Raw genomic sequence first — 11,616 nt, forward strand, 5'->3', positions numbered from 1 at the left:
TTTACTTCATTATGTTCTATTGTGCTGGTCTACTATTTTGTTTGGTCCACTATTTTTGTAATTGGGGCAAAGTGGGAGGTTCAACTGGCCGGAGAATACTTAATAATGTACTCCAGAAACTGTCTGCATCAAAGATTTTTATTTATTTTTCTGCCCAACACGGCAACTGATTTCCATCTACAGCTATCTTTTTAAGGTAAGAAACAGTAAGTCAACGGGAGAAACACCTGTGGCCTTGAGCTATGGAATGTGATTTCCCATTCACCCTGGGCCTGAGAAATGCTGAGCCTCACTGTGGGGTCGTCCAACCAGTGCTGGTCTTCAGCCATGAATGGGTGCAGCAGCATCTAATACACTGCCACATGCACAGTCTCAAAATTGGAGTCGTTCCCATAGCAGGGGTCTTCAATAATACGTTGTTTTTGTGGATCAGAGCTCCCAAGTAGTTCAGTTTTAGCTTGGTGGTCTTGAACTCGATTACTTTTTCTATTCCAGCCTTTCAGATTGCTCCATACATGCATAGTTAGTGTATAATTGAATGAGGCAAAGTCTTCTTTGATACAAAACATCCATGTGTAACAGATTGAAATGTAAAAACCAAAACAGAACTGATTCATCATAAATAATTTGAGAAGTACTGCTTCTGCTAGCCCACTTTTTCTTATATTTGTTTTGTGCCCATAAATCTCCTGGAAGTATCGTTAAAATGAAGATTTAATACAGTAGGTCTGTTGTGGGGCTCGAGATTCTGCATTTCTAGAAAGCTCCCAGCCAATGCTGATATGGCTGGTCTTGGGACCTCACTTTGAGTACACTCTGAGTACAATCTAAGACTGTAGATTCAACTTGGATTCGCATATGAAAGTGAGAATTCTCACATATGAAAGTGAGAATATTCAGAGCAGTATGTCTGTTAAAGCATAAATACCAAAAACAATCTAAATGTTCTTGAATGGGAGAATGGTTAAATTAATTGTGGTGAAGTCATCAAAAACATATACATCAGTGAAAACCAACTAGATTAAGGTCAATGTGGATGATTTATACAAACAATTTTAAACAAAATGTAAATTGCACAAAAATATGGAAAGCATTTATATAAAGCTTAAAATTATGCAAGATAATACCATATATGTAGGGATGCATATATATGTAGTAAAAATATAAAGATACACCTAGAAATGATAATACCAAGTTCAGGCAAGTATTTCCACTTGTGGGGAGTAAGGGGTATGTCACCGAGGACAGGCAGCCAAGAAGATTCTAATCTATTTTATAGTTTACTCCCTAAGCTGGGTGATAAAGGTAAATGTTGTGTTTTGTACCTTTGAATGGCTTTAAATATTGCATAATTACATTTAAGAAGCAATTTAAATTCATCCAATGTAAGTTTACCCAACTTAAAAACATTCATGAGGGAAATCTCCAATATATGCTATACTTCTCAAAGGTCTTGTGGGGTAAGGGCAGAGCAGAGAAATAGAAGAGCTCCTTTAAATTGGGAAAAGAGATCTGAAAGAGGAAAGAGGGTGGTTTTGAGAATTTTGGCTCCCCTCCCCCCAGATTTGTTTATGGCCAGTTACAGTCAAACTCGGATACTGAGCTGTTAATAAAGAATTCCTGCACCCTGTCGTTCCTGAGCATGGTTAATCCAGCACCCACCTATTACACAAGAGCTGACCACCCTCCTTCAGGCACCACCAACTCCTGCGTAGATTACTGGCAACCCCCTGGTTGGCCTTTCTGCTTCCACTCCTGACCCTCAGATGGTCTTTCCCTCATGATGGCCAGGGTTATTCTTTCAAGACAAATCAGAAAAGTCATTTACATACTCCCAGCCGTCATTGCCTGGCTCATCATGGTATCTAGAATGGAGTCCACAGTCCTTAGCACGACCTTCTCGGCTTCCATGAGCTGGCCTCTCCTACCACTCTGACCTCATGTACTGCTCTCCCCTCTTGATCCCACACTCAGGGGCCCCGGCCTCCATATTGTTTATCCAATGCACAGACATTCTTATTTCAAGGCCCGGAGTGCCCTTTCCCTGCCTGGATTTTCTCTTGGGTCTTTCCTTCCCACCATCCAGGTCTCTGCTCAAATGCACTTCCTGAAAGAGGCCTCCTCTGACCATCCCATGAAGGGGGCACTCCTCCGACATTGATCTCGCTCCCTTGAGCCACTTTATTGTTCTTCCTAGCCCTGATTGTCACAGACATTGCATTAGATCTCAGTTTATCGTCTGCCTCTGCTTAGGCTTGACTATAAGCTCTTGGAGAGCAGGGACTTAACTATTTCTTTTTTTCTAAGATTTTATTTATTTATTTGACAAAGTGATACAGAGAGCACAAGCAGGGCGGGAGCGGAAGGCAGAGGGAGAGGGAGAAGCAGGCTCCCTGGTGAGCAGGGAGCCTTATGTGGGACTCAATCCCAGGACCCTGGGATCATGATGAAGGCAGATGTTTAACTGACTGAGCCACCCAGGTGCCCGGGACTTAACTATTTCATTCTGTGCTTTATCTCCGGGGCTTGAGATGGTGCCTGGCACATAGTAGGTAGTCCATAAGTCTTTGTGGAATAAGCAGATGTATGAATCAGTGAATGAGTAAGCCAGGGACTTTTGATTACCTGCTGGGGCTGAGCTGGCCACATTTAATCTACTAATTGGCAAAACTCAGGAACAATCTTGACATATTTTATCACCAGTTTAGAAACCAATAGATACTTGATAAAACATATTGGTCATTGATTGTTCTTGGAACTTATGAAGTTATTAAATAGCCCCCTTTCCCAGCATACAGTTGAACAAGTTTGTATTAATAAGCAGGATTTATACATTCTCAGGAAAGTATTAACATTTAAGTGCTCACCATGCTCCAGGTACTTTGTATATATTATGATTTCATTTATTATTCAGTGTGATCTTCCCCCCCCAGCAACTCTATGAGACAAATGTCATCATTTTGTACAGAAGAAATCTGATGTTCAGAGAGGTGAGCTGTTTGCTTAGAGTCACAAAGTTGGTTCCACAATCCATGTAGCCTTACATTCGACATAAAGTTGTCTATTTTTTAAAAAGATTTATTTATCTATTTAAAAGAGAGACAGAGAGAGCAGGGGGCAGGGCAGAGGGAGAGGGAGAGAAAGAATCTCAAGTAGACTCCCCACTGAGCACGGAGGCCGATGTGGGGGGCTTGATCGCACAACCCTGAAACCATGACCTGAGCCAAAATCAAGAGTCTGATGCTTAACTGGACTGAACCACCCAGACGCCTCTACATAAAGCTGTCTATTGCATGATCATGTGAAGGTTATTAGATGCATCACTGAATGTTAGTGCTGGGAGGAAACTGAATCCAGACTTTTCCCTGCACAGCCAGGATATTGACTGGATACTTGTCCACTCACCTCCTTACCAGGAGAACCCATCTGAAGGCTCATGGCCTCTTCTACCTACCTCTCTGTTCCAAGCATGTACAGCCTTTCCTACAGTTCTTCGCAGATTCTGTATTTGTGAATTCATCTCCTCGCTAACTTTTATTTGTAATCCTCAAATAAGGTCCTGTGTCATTCACAGCCACACAGAGTGGTGAAAATTCTGAGTTGTCCAACGTGCACGCTCCCAACCAAGGTGGAACAAGGTGGCCCTCTGCTTTCTTCCATTAGCTCAGATACTGTAAGCGACCCTTTCGTGGTCTCTCGAATGCCACGCTTTTTTGCATCATCGCTCTGCTTTCCGTGAGTGAATGATTATGCTGTTTAAAGTGGCCCCCGAGTGCAGTGCGCGGTGCGATCCGGCATCCCTGAGCGCAAGAAAGCCGCGAGGTGCCTTGCGGAGGGAAAACGTGTTAGATACTCTTTGCTCAGGCGTGAGTTACGGGGCTGTTGCCCATGAGTTCAATGTTAATGAGTCAACGATGTGAATTAAGTAAGGTGTCTTTAAACAGAAACACCCATAAAATACGGTTATGTATTGATTGGTTGACAAAAATGTCACCGTCAGAGGCTCACAGGAACCTAACCCCGTATTTCCCCTAGGAATTCGCTGTCGGCAGTGACTTTCCTGAACATAACTGTGGTGAATAATGAGAATCGACTGTATTTTTGTAACACACTGTAGAGCTGCATCTGGGCACAGAGGCTGGTAAGAGGGAGTGGTGTTAAAAACGAAGGAACAAATAAACCCCAATCCCAAAGAGAACTACTTAGCCGTAACTTAAAAGTATTTACAGTACTTTGTTGCTGGTAAACCTTAGTCAAATCTCTGTGCTTTAGTGAATGATCTGTCTAGAATGGGGACACTGTGAGAATGTAGAAACAGTATTGGTTTTTTTTTTTCTAACACAGGGAATTCTTTTTTTTTTTTTTTTTTTTTTTTTTAGGGAGAGGTGGGGAATGGGTGGGGGGTGGGAGAGACAGAGGGAGAATCCTAAACAAGCTCCACGCCCAGGGGGGAGCTGGACTTGGGGCTCGATCTCATGACCCTGAGATCATGACCTGAGCCAGCATCAAGAATCAGACACTTAACCCACTGAGTCACCCAGGCGCCCCTAAAAACTGTTCTTGCTGTCAGTTTCTGATTGCATGCTCTAATTTTATTATCCTTATTTCTGACCTTTTCTGAGCGCAGCCGTACATTCTTATGGTTAAAATAGGAGATAACTGTAGTTCGGTGGAAAGAGCACTCAATTTGGAGTCAGAAATTCTGGGGATGAGTCAAAACTCAGATGCCTACTGGCTGTGTGATCCTAAGCAAATCTCTGACCTTTTCTGGCTCTCTTTTCTAATCTGAAAAAAGAAAGACAATAAATAGCCAATATTAGCTAGCTCACAATTCTTAGGTGTTCAAGGCCTTTTCCCTGAACCTTCATGACCCCGTGAGGGAGGCATCGATACTTCATTTTATGGGGGAGGAGAATGAAGCCCAGAGAGGTCAAGTGGCTGGCTCAAGATCACACAGCTGGAGAAAGCAGAGCTGGGTCTGGGAGCCTTCCCCACAGCCCCCACCTCGGTGGCGCTCACCAGCTGCCATCTCAAACAATGCTAGCTGCTGGGTGGCATACACTTACATATATAATACATAATCCATGTAAGATATCACTATTTTTTTCACTAGGTTAGCATTTTGAATGTTAGTATTTCAAAAGGGAGTTTTCCCTTAAGATACATGGTTTTCAAAAAGTTTGTTGGAATCATTAAGTATGCTTTTATTCTTCCAGGGACCAACTTTTGGTGGGGGGACGGTCAAGACTCATATCTGATTTTAAATTGAAAGTGAATTGAAAAAGAGAATTTTAAGTGGACATTTTCTTTAGAGTGACCCTTTGGTGAACTTATCTTTTGCATTTAAAGATTTTATTTTTTATTTTAGAGAGACAGAGAGAGTGCAATTGGGGGGAGGAGCGGAGGGAGAGGGACAAGCAGACACCAAGCTGAGCATGGAGTCTGACGTGGGGCTTGACCCCACGACCCAGAGATCATGACCCAAGCTGAAACCAAGAGTCAGATGCTTAACCAACTGTGCCACCCCTATCTTTTGCATTTAGAGTAGGATTTTTGTGTTTATATTTGGGGGTGATTTTTCAAAGGCACAGATGTGAAGTCATAAGTCTGAGAACTGTTTCGCTGGCAGCAATATAAACCGACTACGCTGTTAGAAGAAAGACCAAAGAAGAGGGCTAACAAGACAGCACACAATTCAGGAGCCACTGACCTCCTGTGCAAACTAACACATCAGCCCTTGGACACGCCATCCCACCCTCAAAAAAAAAAAAAAAAAAAGCTTGTCACTAAAGCAGAAACTAAAACTTTCTATGGTGGGTTTCACTCATTGACTGGCTTGCAGATGTTTTTCGATCATCTGCTATGGGCCTGGCCCTCCTCTAGGTCAAGAGCATGCAGCAGTGAGTGAGACGGATCCATCCTTCTCTTGGGAAGCTTACTTGCTGTGAAGGGAGGCGAGTAAAAGCAGGGGAAATGATTTGACCTGATGGTGAGTGCCATGAAATGCCACTGTCGGGCTGGGGCACTCTGTGTGTGTGTGTATGTGTGTCTGTCCCCCTCCAACACACACACCCTGTTCACGCAGGGGGAAGCAAGTTACCATGTTATAAGCAGCCCTCTGGAGAAGCCCAGTGGAGAGAATGGTAGCCTCCGGCTGGGTCACCAGCCAACTAAAGTCTGCCCACCCAGGTCCTCATCCTGAAGATGACTATAACCCTCGAGAGGGACCTGCAGCCAGAGCCCCTCCTGGATTCCTGCCCCTCACAGGCCATGTGAGATGGTAGATATTTGGGGTTTGAAGCTGCTGAGTTTGGGGGTAATTTGTTCTGCAGCAATAGATAAAAATTCTGGTGTTCAATCCTTTTATTCGTGTCCTTGGCCAACCTCCAACAACTGGGCAAATCTGAGCATCCTTCCTTTGTGAGCTCAGAACCAGACTGCCTGGTGCTGCTAAGAAACCCCATAGGAGTTTTCACGCTACCCAATGTCTTTTGGACCGTCCACACAACTCTACGACATTCTCCTAGGAAGTTCTCTCCTCTTCAAACATTCTTCCCTGTTGTGAAGCCTCGGACCCCTTCACCTCACTCGTGCCCCCTGTGGGTGCCTCCCTGTCCAGCTGAAGGGGGACCACGCACCTCCTGCACCCTCACCCACCTCCCCTTTTCTTCTGTGCCGAGGGGAGAGCTGTCTTCTCTTCATCTAAGCCTGGTTTCTTTGTTGGGAAGCTTCATTCCATCCCCTACCTTCTCAGGCTCCTTCCTCAACCAACTTCTTATCCACTGGCTCAGCCCTATCAGGATCGAAGCAAACTCCAATCTACCTCCTCTGAAAAAGAAAAATCCTCTTCCAGCCCCACATCCTTCTCTTGCCTACTTCTGGTCTCCTCTGCCAGGCAGCAAGATGCTTTCAAGTTGTCTGTTGTTCACACTGAGCAGCTTTATGGCCGAAACTTCAGTTACTGCTTCGTCCATTCAGTCTGGCTTTTAGCTGGACGGGGAGATTGAGCCCCACAACAAGCTCCGGTTTCTGCCCTCATGGAAGCTATTTATGCAGAGGTTATTCACGATCTCCATGATGATAAATCTAGAGGCTCCTTTTAATTAAATTAATTAATTTTACAGATTTATTTATTTATTAGAGAGAGAGAGAGAGCATGAGCAGGAGGGGCAGAGGGAAGAGAGACTCTCAAACACACTTGATATGGGCTCAATCTCATGACCCTGAGATCATGACCTGAGCCGAAACCAAGAGCTGGATGCTTAACTGATTGTGCCACTCAGGTGCCCCAGAGGTTCCTTTTTATCATGGGAAAATAAAAACTTTGTGATGGGAAGTTTCAAACACATGCCCAAGTAGAGAGAACAGTGCAGTAAATCTCCATGCGCTCAGCACCCAGCTCCCACAATTAGCAGCTCGTGCTCAGGTCCCCGCTGCCTCCCACCCCACCCCAGGATTATGTTGAAGGAAATACCAGATAGCGTATCTTCTGTCCCCAAATATTCAGTATATATTTCAAAAATATAAGAACTCTCAAAGACCATTTTCATGTCTTCACCTTGACCATCCAACGACATCTAACATTGTGGTTTATTCCTCCGTAAACTTTTTTTTTTTTTTTTTTTACTGAGGTATAGTTGACACACAATTACATTAATTTCAGCTGTACAACATAGTGATTCGGCAAGTCTGTACATTGTGCTGTGCTTGCCTCAGGTGTAGCTGCCATCTGTCCCCAGATGCTGCTATTACAATCCATTGAGTGTCCTCCCTTTTTTTTTCTTCAAATTTTTATTTAAATTCTTATCCGTTAACATATAGTGTAATATTGGTTTCAGGAGTAGAACTCAGTGATTCATCACTCTCATATAACACCCAGCGCTTGTCCCAAGTGCCCTCCTTAATCCCCATTGCCCATCTAACCCATCCCCTACCCACCTCCCTCCATCAACCCTCAATTTGTTCTCTATAGTTAAGGGTCTTATGGTTTGCTTTCCTCTCTTTTTTTTCCTTTCCTCTGTGTTCATCTGTTTTGTTTCTTAAATTCCACATATGAGTGTACAATATTTGTCTTTCTCTGACTGACTTATTTCAGTTAACATAATACCCTCTTAGTTCCATCCACGTTGTTGCAAATGGCAAGATTTCATTTTTTTAGGGCTGAGAAATATTCCATTGTCTATATATACCACATCTCTTTATCCATTCAGCAGTCTATAGACACTTGGACTGCTTCCGTAATTTGGCTGTTGTGGACATTGCTGCTATAAACATTGGGGTGCATGAATCAATATGTTTGTATCCTTTGGGTAAATACCTTGTAGTGCAATTACTGGGTGTTTTATCCTCCCTAAACCTTGATGATACTATGCTTTCTTACTCTTCTTGGTTGCTCTCTGGCCTCCACTTTGAGATTTTCTTTGTTGGCCTTCTCCCCCAACCCCATCCCCTCGCTTTCCTTGGGTCTTCTCCCTGGTACTGATGCCACGTCACACACTGCCCAGCAAGCTGGGCACTTGCCAGGCTGCACTCAGCATGTGCTCCCTGGAGTGGACCCTCCTCCCCTCTGAGTTTCAGGCTGTCTCCAGCTCCTTGCCTGACAACTCCCCCCAATCTCTCCCTCGGACTTCCGCAGCATGGCTTTTGGAACTAAGCTCACCATTTTTCCCTCCTCTCTGTGGTGATTTCCCTCGTTAAGAGGCACCACACCCACACAGGTGCTCAGTCCAGAAACCCAGGAACTCTCTTTCCCCTCTCCCCCTTATTTCCTCCCATCCCTACCCTGTAGCCCATCATCCCATAAATCTAATATCTACTTGCTTCCTCCCCGACCTTCCTGATCGCCAGCAGAGTTACTATGATATTCTGGCTGGATTCCCAGATTCTTGTAGTTTCCTAACTGGTTTTCTGGCTTCCACTCCAGCCCCAGCCCCACCCTACCCCATGTGCAGCCATGACATTTAAAATCCTACCCCGTAATCTACCACATCACAGCCTTTCAGTGACTCTTACTGTTTTTAAGGTAAAGACCAAAATCCTTGACAAGGTTCAGGAGTCCCTCACCTCCTGGCTCCTGGCTCTCTAGTCTCAGCCAGTGTGGATCCCCAGCTCTCTAGTTATTGCCAAGGTTTTACAAGTATTTTCTGTAGTTTATTGAAAAAGCTGGATTTAGGGGGCGCCTGGGTGGCCCAGTAGGTTAAGCCTCCAATTCTTGATTTCATTTCAGGTCATGATCTCAGGGTCATAAGATCAAGCCCCAAGGCGGGCTCTGCACTGGGTGTGAAGCCTGCTTAAGATTCTCTGTCTCCCCCTCTCTCTGTCCCTCCCCACCCCCCCACTGCTCACATATGCAAGCTCTCTCTCTCAAAAGAAAGAAAGAAAGAAAAGAAAAAGCTGGATTTAGTAGGTAAGTATAATATTTAATAATTTTAGTAAATTTAATTTACTAATTTTAATAATTAAAAGAAATTTTAATTGCTAAGTTTACTCTGTGGACCCATTCTGCCTCTCTCTTGGATGAAATTAATATGTCCCATAGCTTTTTTGGTTTCTGTATCTGTCACCTGAATATTTAAAGTCCCATTAAGAGTTAGACTGACCATCATGGGATGGAGCCCTGCACTGGGCTCTGCACTGGGTGTGGAGCCTGCTCAAGAGTCTCTCTCTCCCTCTGTCTCTCCCCCCACCTCTCTCTTAAAAAAAAAAAATTGGGCACCTGGGTGGCTCAGTCATTAAGCATCTGCCTTTGGCTCAGGTCATGATCCCAGGGTCCTGGGATCAAGCCCTGCACTGGGCTCCCTGCTCCGCGGGAAGCCTGCTTCTCCCTCTCCCACTCCCCCTGCTTGTGTTCCCTCTCTCGCTGTGTCTCTCTCTGTCAAATAAATAAAAATCTTTAAAAAAAATTAATGTTCCCTTCAGCTGATGGTTTTAGTAGCTATTGATGATTGTGGCCTAGACCCATTATTTAATTAGTGGCTATCATTGCTTCTGGATTTATTAACTGGACTTATTCTCAGAGAAGACCTTCCTTTCATCACCTGTTTGGTTACCTTGAAATACAAGCTGAATAGGAAGGCAGGATAAGTGCTTGACCCTTCCTTCATTTACCAACTTTCAGGAAAGTGTGTTGGTACTTTAATAACCTCAAAGACAAGCAATGCAGGCTTTTTATGGTGGTGGTGGGAGTTGGGTGGGGGGAGTATGATCACTGTCACGAATGCTTGGATTTTTATAATTTTGTTGTTTTTAATCCACTGAATCATTAGTCTTTTTGGCATTCAAATTGTCCCATTTTTGGCCTCATCAAGTTGGATCCTGTATCTTTTTTTTTTAATTTTAAAGATTTTATTTATTTGTCAGAGAGAGGGAGAAAGCACAAACAGGGGGAGGAGCAGGGAGAGGGAGAAGCAGACTCCCCACTGAGCAGGGAGCCCAATGTGGGGGCCGATCCCAGGACCCTGAGATCATGACCTGAGCCGAAGGCAGACGCTTAACCAACTGAGCCACCCAGGCGTCCTGATGGAGATATTTTTATTACTACTTTTCAGATGAAGAAACTGATTCTCAGAGAGGTCAAGTAACTGTCCAAAGTCACACTGTTAGGAAGTGAAAAGTCCAGAATTTAATCACAAGTGTGTCTTGTCTAAAACCCTGTATTTTTTTTCTATTCTGCCATGTTACCTGGTCAGTAATAACCCCATTAACATGTGTGATACTTCAGTCTAGAATTTGTTCTGCCCTACTTCAGGAGAGGGTTAGTGTGTTTATTTTCTACGTCTTAAGACTACATCTGGCATGTTCTAGCAGCTTTCTTGGTAACGGCCCAAACTGGAACCAGCCCAAGTGCTCATCGGCAGTAGAATGAGAAGGAAAGAATACAACGTGGGTGAATCTCAGAAATAGAAGGTTGAGTGGAAAAAGGCAGACATGAAAGCATAGACGCTGTAGGTGACCGTCTGTGTAAAGTTCAAAAGCAAACAAAATAGATCTGTGGTCTACAGGTCAGGCGCCAGGTTGGTGGGGACAGCAGTGCTGGGCGTTGGCCGCTCTATTTCTTGATTTGGGTGTTGGTTCCAGGAGAATGTTTGCTTTCTAAAAAAAAAAAAAAAATCAATATGACATCAATATTATTATCCTTACCTTCCTTATTTAATGGAAAAGGAAAACCGAGCCTTGGAGAGGTTAGATGATTTGCCCAAGGTCGCACAGAAGTGGCTCAGCTGGGACTCTAACTCGGTTCTCTGCGTTTCTTAACCACGGCAAGTGCGTCAGAGGAGGGGCTCCTGAGGAGGCATTCCGGGTGCAGGAGGGGGCATCCGGGCGCGAGCCGGGAAGGCCAGGAGGAAGCCGAGGGGTTGGGACACCGTGGGTACCCAAAGCAGGGGCAAGCCCAGAGCACAGTGTATGCCTGAGGCTCCTGGGTATGTCCTCAAGTGAGAGAGGCTGGATTTTGGCTCTGGGTGGAGGCATGGCGTCCCTACACGGCACCAGGGAGTAGGGACAAGCCTTGGTGTCCGCGGAGCAAGGATTCCTCAGCAGTGATGCTCCAAACATGGTCTTGCAGCCTAGCCCCTCCTCTTTCCTTTCCCCTCCCTCCGTCAGCATCCCACCTCTCCA

Source organism: Callorhinus ursinus, unplaced genomic scaffold, assembly GCF_003265705.2.
Source record: "Callorhinus ursinus isolate GAN/ISIS: 27379988/994484 unplaced genomic scaffold, GSC_fseal_2.0 scaffold13, whole genome shotgun sequence".
NCBI lineage: Eukaryota > Metazoa > Chordata > Mammalia > Carnivora > Otariidae > Callorhinus > Callorhinus ursinus.